Source organism: Corvus kubaryi, unplaced genomic scaffold (genome assembly GCF_017639235.1).
Source record: "Corvus kubaryi isolate FWS band 111438036 unplaced genomic scaffold, C.kubaryi_AGA036_p1.0 133, whole genome shotgun sequence".
Classification (NCBI taxonomy): Eukaryota; Metazoa; Chordata; class Aves; order Passeriformes; family Corvidae; genus Corvus; species Corvus kubaryi.
In genome coordinates this window covers 28,045,157-28,054,839 of record NW_024580667.1, presented here as the reverse complement: position 1 = coordinate 28,054,839, position 9,683 = coordinate 28,045,157, and the positions used below count along the sequence as shown (strand labels likewise).

General features: G+C 43.3%; 1 protein-coding gene across 2 annotated transcripts in view; it reads right to left on the bottom strand.

The window, feature by feature from the left end:
* VWA3B (von Willebrand factor A domain containing 3B) overlaps window positions 1-564 on the bottom strand; it is a 63,109-nt gene extending 62,545 nt beyond the window's left edge. For both annotated transcript variants that reach the window (XM_042040990.1, XM_042040999.1), the window contains exon 1: window positions 367-564. The gene's annotated coding sequence lies outside the window, so the exon portion shown is untranslated. The remainder of the gene's footprint in view (window positions 1-366) is intronic.
* Between the last annotated feature and the right edge of the window lie 9,119 nt (window positions 565-9,683).

The window sequence follows — 9,683 nt, the reverse complement described above, 5'->3', positions numbered from 1 at the left end:
CGCTTTAGATATTTATACACTAATGAGGTCCCTTCTCAAACAGGGCAGAGGTGTTCCAGCAAAACCAAAGCGGGGTCTGAGGAAGAGCGGAGAGCGGGGCAAGGGCCAGGGTGAGTCCCGGCCGTGTCGGTCACCGGCGCTGCACCCTCGCAGCGGCCACCTGAGGCGACCGGCCGCGTCCCCGTATACACCGCCCGGGAACGGGAGGTGAAGGGAAGCCGGGCCTCTGCGGTGAAGGACCACGGCTCGGCGGCACACCCCTGCGCCGGGGCCGGGCTGCCGCTGCCTTGCGGCGAGACCGGGGCCGCCGCCTGCGCCGCCTCCTCTGCTCCCCCAGTGCGGGGGCGCCCGGCCGGCCGCCCTCACCTGCCTCGGCCGCGGCCTCACCGCCGCCTGCCCGGCCGCCCTCACTGCCGCTGTAGCCTGGAGACCGCGTGGTTGCTACGGTACGGCCCGGCCTCGCCTCACCCCGCGCCCCAACCGAGCGGTGGGAGGGACGCGCGAGGGCTGAGCTGCCCGAGGGCCGGCGGCACGGGCACGGGCGGCTCCGGGACCGCTGCTCCTCACGCTGCCACTGCCGCTGTCCTTGCCCCTGCCACTGCCCCTGCCACCGCCCCTGGCACCGCCCCTGCCACCGCCCGCACCCTGCCCCTTCCCCTGCCACTGCTGCCGCGGGGAAACCAATGCAGAATAAATTCATCCTCAACAGGCGCCGGCACAACGCCGTGCATTCATTTCTTGGGGAGCCAGAAATACGCGAGCCAACTTGGAGAGTTACAGAAATCTATATATAGCGGATTCGAGCCTTCTGGTGTTGTTAATTCTTAATTTAGGCTAAGCCGTTGACAATATGTATAACAAGAGCAGCCACGCATGTCCTTTAAGTCAGAGGAGCCATATACACTAGCTGGGGAGTTGCTGTGCTCACACAATCACAGAATTGGTCACGTTGGAAGGGACCACAGTGGGTCATCTGGTCCAGCCTCCTAAAGCAGGGTCAGCACATTGCACGGAATTATGTCCAGATGGTTCTTGAATATCCCCAGCGAGGGAGATTCCACAACCTTACTGGACCATCTGTTCCAGTGCTCAGTCACCCCCACAGTAAAGATGTTCTTCCTCATATTCAGGTGGAACTTCTTGTGCATCAGTTTCTACTCCTTGCCTCATGTCCTAGTGATTGACAACACTGAGAAAAGCCTGGTTCCCTCCTCTTGGCATCCCCCCTTTAGATAATTATATGCATTAATGAGGTCCCCTTTCAGTCATCTCTTCGAGGCTGAACAGGCCCAACTCCTTCACGCTTCTCCTGGAGAAGCCAAAATAAAAGCTATTCTAGTGTAGTAAAACATACAAAAATACGTTCCCCATAAACCTGAAGTTGGTATTAAAAAGATCCTGTTGATGTAAGATAACCAGAACCCCAGGCTTTTATTTGCAGTATTTGGTCTGTAAATGTTTTTTTGAGTTCAGTTTCCAGATGAGAAACACATAGGGCTGAGATTTGCACTTTCCCTGTTTTGCTCTGGTTTACTATGCAATCACAGAGTAATAAAAGATCTGTCATTTTATAGGATCAACGGATCAGTCTTATCTACATATTGATGTTCAGATGGAAATGCGCACCCATAGGCCATCCTGCAGCATGCCAAAGCTTTGGCTTCAACTCTATGGGATTATTAAACAGTGACAGGCAAGAAAAGTTCCTTATAAGGCATATGGTTGGGATGGGAACCCGACTTTCTGGAGCTCCAGTTTCTCATATAGTTGGAACCAGGAGTTTAAAGACTAGCCTAGGCATGGCAAATCATTCGGGATTGCACAGCTCTTTCCCTGAGGTGTAGAAAAGGCATTTATTTCTCAGACATGAAACAGTTTCCCATCATATAATTAAAAATAGTAGGTACTGAATGTTCTCAGGATCAGACACCATGACTGCCATAGCACAAGCTTCTGTGGACACCCATAGTTTTGGGGGAAGGCTTAAAAAGTTTCTCTTGAAAGTGTAAGTGCCATGGATTTACAAGTAGGTGCCCAAAAATCAAATTAGTCGATCTCTTGATTTGTTATGCTGCTCCAGCAAAACTTTTTTCTCCAACGCTCAATATTCCTCACTCAGGTAATTTTTTATGCACTATCCAGAAAAGCTCACTATCCAGAAAATATTGTCATGTATAAATGTCTGGAAATGCAGTAATTACAAGTTTTTTTAAAGTGATTATGTGTGCTGAAACTTTCTCTGCATAGAGCGTGCAAGAAACCTTCACTCAAGGCTTGGCTGCGCTAAGTAAAATATGTTGCAAGAAAACATTCCTTAAAATGCTTTGAACTGCAGGGCTTACAGAACTGCCTGACACGCCCAGGGGCAAAGGCTGACAAATGCAAAGCTACTTTTGACTCCCACGGGCTTTGTCTGTTTTCTCTTAGGTAAAATTCTTAGGAAAATAAAATGGTCTCCACACATCTCATAAACATTGTTCATGTGGAAGCCCTGCCTTGGCCATTGCCCACTCTGCAACTCATGAAAACGAGGAACGTATTTTCCAGATGCTGCCTGCTGAATGAAGCAAGGATGAATAATAAAGGACATCAGGGATCCAAATATCTTGGATGTGGGAACTGACTCCTTGTCAATTGGGATGATAAAATTAAATCTGGAGCCATTCTGTCATCTGACCTTTAGGTTGAATGACAAAGTGATTTTGATGGGTAGAAACATGTTATTATGTCATTGTAACATGCATCCTGAGATTACTTTATCAAGCATGACTTCATTCGGATTCGAGTACTTCAGCTATCAGTAAATATATTTGATCACTTTTTCTTATGGATTCAAATTGGCATTCTCAGCATTTTCTCTGTAGTGGTCCTTAGAATATGCAACTATTAGCTTGTGTTTTATGATGATTCCTTTTCAATCAAAACAGACATAATCCACTCTTTTTCTGTCTTTCATTTTAAAAACCCCCAACTCTTTAACATAATATCTTATTTCTTTTAGATAACTAAAACCACATTTAACATAAACTTGCAAAATTTCTTTATCCATGCAAAGCAGTGTATAAGGTGAATCTAATCTAACTGCTAACGTATTAAGAAAGACACTTTCTCATGGATTAGTAGGTAAGGATACTCATGGCACTGATGCTTATGGCTGTGATAGTACGAAGAATGAAGCTTCACCAGGAAGTTTAATGCTGTCACACATCCTTCCCCAGAGTGTCATGCTTCCTGTTGACTCCCTTTCAAAGAGAAACAGGGATCAGTTGCAAGGGATAAGGAAAAGAACACAAACAAGCTGGACTGAACCTGGGTTAATGCTGTCCTTACACATTGTTTACAGTGATTGTCTAAAAAAATCCCTGCATATACCTAAAAACAGTTAATCAGCACAGAATAGATAAAGCATAAAAATATCATCAAAGAAGTAAAATAGTCCTTTCAAGTGTATGTTGTTCTCACCCCTCAAGAGCCTCCTAAAATTTTCTAAAAAAAAATTCTTCAGAGTATCTGAAAACCAGAGGTAAATCAATTAGCCGTAGAAGAGCTGCCCCTGCTGTCAGCAGTAGTATACTGGCATCAGTGTGGGATTTCACCTGTTCCTGCCTAGAAGTCAGGCAGTCAAGGCAGGACAGAGTACTGTGTAGAAGAGGGGGACAGAGCAGGCTCAATCCCATCTATACAGTATTGCACTGTACATTTACCTGAAGAGAAGTATTTTAAGTTTATAAACATTCCTTAAAATTGCTCTTTCAGTTTTTAAGGGAAGTCCTTAAGTTTTGCTTTTCAGAACTGTGCAGCCTATAACTTGGGACTGACTTCAGTCCATGGGTACCTTAGTTTATCTGTTGTGAACTTAGAAGTAATCACTCTTTTGGGTGAGGGTATTTTAGGGAGGTAGCATGAAATGAAAGAAACAGACACTGTGTCCTGAGGATGAAGGGAGGCAGGGGGAAGGGCAAATGGGGATAAACTAAAATTTTAGAGAGGAAAGCGAGAGACAGGCAGGGAGCTAAGAATAATGTGACTGATGTGCAGTGTCAGGGAGAAGCAAGAATTCAAGCTGTAGAAGTGAGATCCACATTAAATACACTCAATAGGAAAATGGGAGAGGGCTTGACTGTCCTGGTGGAAGTGATGTGTGTAGAGAGGCTTTTTGCCTCTTGCCCCACCCACAATCTCCACAGCAAATAGGTCGCACCAGATAAACAGTCCCATACTGTAGGAGCACTGAACTGGATGAGGAAGGCATGGGAGTAGGAGGCTAATGTCACTGCACAAAGGTCTAATAAACTGTAATAGCTGTAGGACTAAACTGTTAGCCATAGCGTGATAATGAAAAGCTGGGCATCTCTTGTGAATGTCTAGTGCCCAAGTTTAAAATCCAGTTTCAGGCCTTGAGGAAAGAGAGAATTGTTTCCAACAGAAGCCAGCAACTGGTTGTCCTCACCAGCCCACCCATGTTTTTAGGCTGTGCATGTCTCCTCTACTTAGTCATACACTGCTGCTTCCTGAATCTGCCAGTGCAGTCTTGCAAGAAGCATAGTTGCTGAATATGCATATACCATTCTGCAGCTTTTACTTTTATTTCTTCTTTTAAACTTTTCTTTGGATCTATGCTTAACAAGAAGTGTTTACAAACTGACAGAAGCAAACAGAAACTTCTCCATCCCTGCAAATGTCTGTCTTCCAGTCACCACATGTAGTATGACCAGGCATTAATGGAGGTAACCTTGTCACTGAAGAAGCAATGCTACTTGGAACAGTACATAACAGATCAGTCAAAATTTAAAATTAAAAAATAATTAAAAGATCGCCGGGCTGCATGACCTTTGTTTTTAAGACAGGCACTGCACATCAAGGTTTGCCACTTCCTGGTACCCACATGGTGTTTGTGTCTTCTGGAATGGAGGATGAATGATACAAACACTGCTGATTCCTTATTGCCCTGGGGTGATATTGCCTTACCTAAATCACATGAATTTCTTTCCAGATAGCCTGCTTGCACAAGCCCAAAAGCATGCTAGCAGGCATCATGCCAGTACTGGAGATACTATACTGAAAGGAGTATGAGGCATAAGCTGCCTGGAAGCCCTTCCTGTCTTCTTCAGCAAATAAAGAAGAGGCTCTCACAGCTCTTGTTCTTCCCCAAGACCATTGTCAGTGATGTGCTTCTTTCCCATTTTGAAAGTCACTCTTGTTTACAGCTTGTCTTTGAACTGACGGGTTCTTTTAAAGAGGAGTGGAAAGAATGGTACTGATTTCTTGTTCCAGTGAGGAATTGTCTCATTATTTGCAATGACATTTTCCTATCTCTGTCTTCCCATCACAGGGTGATTCTAGTTAGTAAAAAGTCCCTGCCTACTTCTACTAAGATCTGCCTGCTAATATCCTTCAGTCTGTGGACCCCCAGGACAGAGAATTGAAGCCCAGTGGTTTATTGAGAAATGAGGAATACCAATACAGGTAAAGGGGCTGGGAAGGTCAGAGAGCAAAAGTGGGAAAATAAGGTTGTTGGGTTTTTGTCTATGCTAGTACAACATGCAAACAAAGGAGACTAAGGTAGCTATTAATAACTCTATTTTGGAAAACAGAAAAAATTCTTAAATGTGTGAAAAAGTGAGGATCTGGAACGGACTTTAAGCTGGAGTATTGGTGGGACACAAGCAGCTTAAAAGATAGAGGTTAATACACAACGGAACAGACTGACCAAGAAGGTCCTGCCCATTCCTCTATTCTTAGGAGTAGGGATGCTAAGTGCAAGATAGAAATGAAAGAGGATAATGAGGCATAAGTGGAGAGACAGGAGGAGTGAGAAAATCAATGAATGAATGCATGAGTAGATTAATTTGCACTGGAGGGGAAATTTTCAATGGAGTATTTGAAATAAGAGCATGTAAAACCCTTACTAAAATTTGCTTTGGGTTGAGACACTCATTTTGCACCATCATAAAAACACTGAATGTGGAGAAACGTTTGGGGCACAGCTGTGACAGTTTACACGGAAGATGCTTCAATGCTAAATACACTAGGATAAGCCAAAGCTAAAAGTTCATTCTTTCAAGGCAAGATGGAGAGCGAACAATTTCCTCTAGTAAGGGAAGGTTTGGCTTATCATAAGGACTAGGGAGCAGCAGTGATAAAATTGTGCAGTGGTTTGTGCAAACCAACAGATTGACTTGTCTTCAAAAACACCAAAATCTCTCTGGCAGCATCAGGTGTGAAAGGGTAGAGGGAGGTCATGTGTGACAAAGTTATCAAGATATCTCAGAGTCCCTGGGATTCCAGCCAGGTTGGAGGCAATTTTTTGATAATATCTAAAGGCTGTATTTAACTCAAAGGACATTGATTTATAATGATACAGTCTTCATGAAAGTCAGGTGGTTTTATTTATAAATATCTAGAGCCACACTGCACCCACTGTACTTTAGCTGTGCTGTGACCCTACTATTCATACTCAAATCAAATCATCAGTGAATACACAAGGAATTCTGCCATTGTATTTTATTTTCTTAAATGTGTGCCAGGGTGTTACATACATTTCTGTCACGTCGTCTGCCTTCTGTAGAGAAATATGTGTTCACTGGAAATCCTTGTTACAGTGACTAAGCCTATGAGATTAGGAAATGTTTGGGATGACTGAAAAAAAGACCAGTAATTGTTAAAAACAATTTTTATAAGAACCTGCCCATCTTGTATAGCAGATAACAGAGGATCTTCACTGCAACAGCAAACCAAAGCGGTTATGTTAAGATTTCTAGTCAAGCCTAGACAAGAAATACTGTAATATGGTTGAATTACTGCCAAAACTACAGACAGCAAGGATGGGGTAAGAGAAGCACCAGCTGATGAAAATAAGGGCAAGACCCCAAAGTGATGGCTGCTGCAGAGGGGCACAGTGTGATGGTGAGCAACTGGCAGCCACAGATGAAAACAAGCACAACAGGAGGCAGAGGGGGGAATCAGAGGAATGGGAGCTGACCCAAAATATCCCACTACCATTCTGCAAGATATGTAGTTATGTAACAATAAATTCAACATTTTAATATACAAATGAAATCTACATCTGTAAGCTGCTCCAGTATAGGCCAGGTTGGATATTTTATTGTGGACAACTATAAACCCAGCTTTTTCCATTTTAGGTAAAGTCGATGTAGACTTATCTCCTCATCAGCCATTAAATATACAGCAAAGGACAGTGCATCACCTTGAAAAATTATTTAAACTATTACTTATTTCATGCAGAGTATAGCATCATTACCAAAAGAGATAGCTGGAGGTGAGAATTGCAGGTGGCATATTGCTGATCACTTAAGCCCCCAAAAAAGGGTTTGCCTCATATGACTTCAGTCATCTGTGTAATGGGTGATTAATCAGAACCAGTCAGCTGCCCTACTTGGCAAGTCACTGGAGAGAGATGAGTTAGCCATCTCCCCACACCCACGTGTGCTCTGGCTGCCCAGGCTGAGTGTGCCAGCTTGCACCTCTGCGAAGGAAGGGGTGCTCGCCGTCTCTCCAGTGTTAGAAATGGTGGGAATGATGGGCAGGTGTGGTCCCACCAGTGGGCTCCGATCTGTGTGATGGGCCAAGGCAGACACACCTTCCTGTGTCTTGGTGAGAGAGGAGCCTGCTTTCAGAGGCAGTGACCTGTGCTGCAGCAGCAGAGAGCTCGGCTGTTCACCGCGCTCCCGCCATTCCCGTCCGCACCAACCCTCCGGAGGGCAGCAGGGAAGATGGGACCAAGACTGTGTGAGGGCCTCGCAGCTCTGCCAAACCCGAGCTGCTGGGAGTTATGTGTCAAAATGAAGTCTCAAAGATGCTGCCTACATCTTAAGCTGAGATTGCAAGGCTTGCTGATAAAAGGGGTTAAAAAAGATTTGTTTCCATTTGTAAATGTAGCATCAGCCCAACAACAATCATGATTTATAAATATTGATCCTGAAAGCAACATTTATACCCAGTCACTGTGTTTATACCGAGACCTGTGTTTTGAACAATAAAATAATTACCTTCATTCATGCTAAGGGTTATTTGGCCAAAAGCAATATATGATAGATGACAGTTCTTTACCTAGCAGGATGTATGCTGGACTGTTATTTCATTTAGAAGAGAATGGTGCATAATTTCCAAAATGTAAGATATAAAAGGATTGGCTTTGTCTCATTGGCAGATAACTAGACTTTCACATTGTATGAGTTACATTAGATTCAACAGGAGACATTAAACCTATTCATGCTATATATTAAAGCATTTTACTGTCTTTTAACAATATAAAATAGATTTGGTGTTGATAAAATCCTGCACAACATTTTGATAATACAGGAAAGAAATATGTTAAATGATTAAGACCTGTTTTTCACCTTTTAGTTTTCATATATTTCCTTACTACATTTGTGATGGACATGCTACTCAGAGTACTCTGAGGCAGAACTTTGTTTTTAAATAACTTCAGCTCTTTCCTCACTCTAAAGGATTTTAAAATACTTGACTACCATTGAGCTCATTCAGAAGAGATCAGTAACCTCAGTACATTGTAATTACAGTCTAAGCACAATTAAGATAATTCTCAAGTCTAAATAATTCTTTACAGCATAGTTTCATAAATATTCTACAGAGTTATGAAATAATTAATAGATAACAACTTTCATTAAGTACTTGCTGACATTTTAATTCCAAGGTGTCACTATGGGCAGGACCTGACTCTCAGAGATAGTGCAATTGAGACACTGCCCAGGGGATTTATAACTTGGCCCTGGTTTTTCCTGCTGGATTGTCACAGGATGTCCATGAAAAGGACAGAGACATGCATCATTCTGTAGTAACCATGAAAGAAGCTGTATTTAGTGACATCTCCACCTATGGTCCTCCAGGTAAGGATTTTGAATGCAAGTGGGTTTGGAATAAGGAAAGAGCCGGATAACTGATTCTGGAGAGAATGTTTTCTTATCATCAGGGAAGAGCATTTTGCAAAGGCTTCGAAATGCAATTAATAGCATCGAGACAAAAAAAGAAAAAAAGAGATTGATAACGTCATGATTGAAGAACCTGCTGACTAGGCTTTTTGTTTCAATCAGTGCCTTTTGTTTCTTTTCACCCTGGCTGCCAGCTTCATCCCACGGAGCAGGAGCTGGGATGTCAGCTCACAGATGTCTCTCTCTATGGCTGGCAGGAGGTGCTGATACTGAGCTGAAATTGCCTTTGGGAAGCAGATGCATGGGTGTAATTATACTGATCAGTGGACTTTTGCCCCCCACACACTTTTCCCATCACTTCCGTCTGCAGTACTTTTATTGTAAATGAAATAGTATTATGTCACATTAATTTTAATTTTCCATTATATCCCCCACAGTTGGTGTGTATCTTCGTAACTCAGGGTCCATTTTACAGATGACTCATGTAATAGTTAAAGTTACTAATTTGTTACAAGGGTGCCTGCAATCCCAGTTTTTACAGTGTTTCTACATTGTTCACAGACTTAAAATCTGGAGCCACTCATATTGCTTATTAGTTGAGCAAAATAATTGGAAGTGTTAGTGTAACTATTGTTTTATAGGGCCCCGGGCCATGGCATTGCATGCTGGAGATTCAGTGGAGCCTCTTGTCCCATCTGGGTGGCTCAGAGCTTCCAAGCCAGCCTTTGTCTGGGCCAGGAAGTACCTTTCTTCATGAGCAGTCCCACAGGC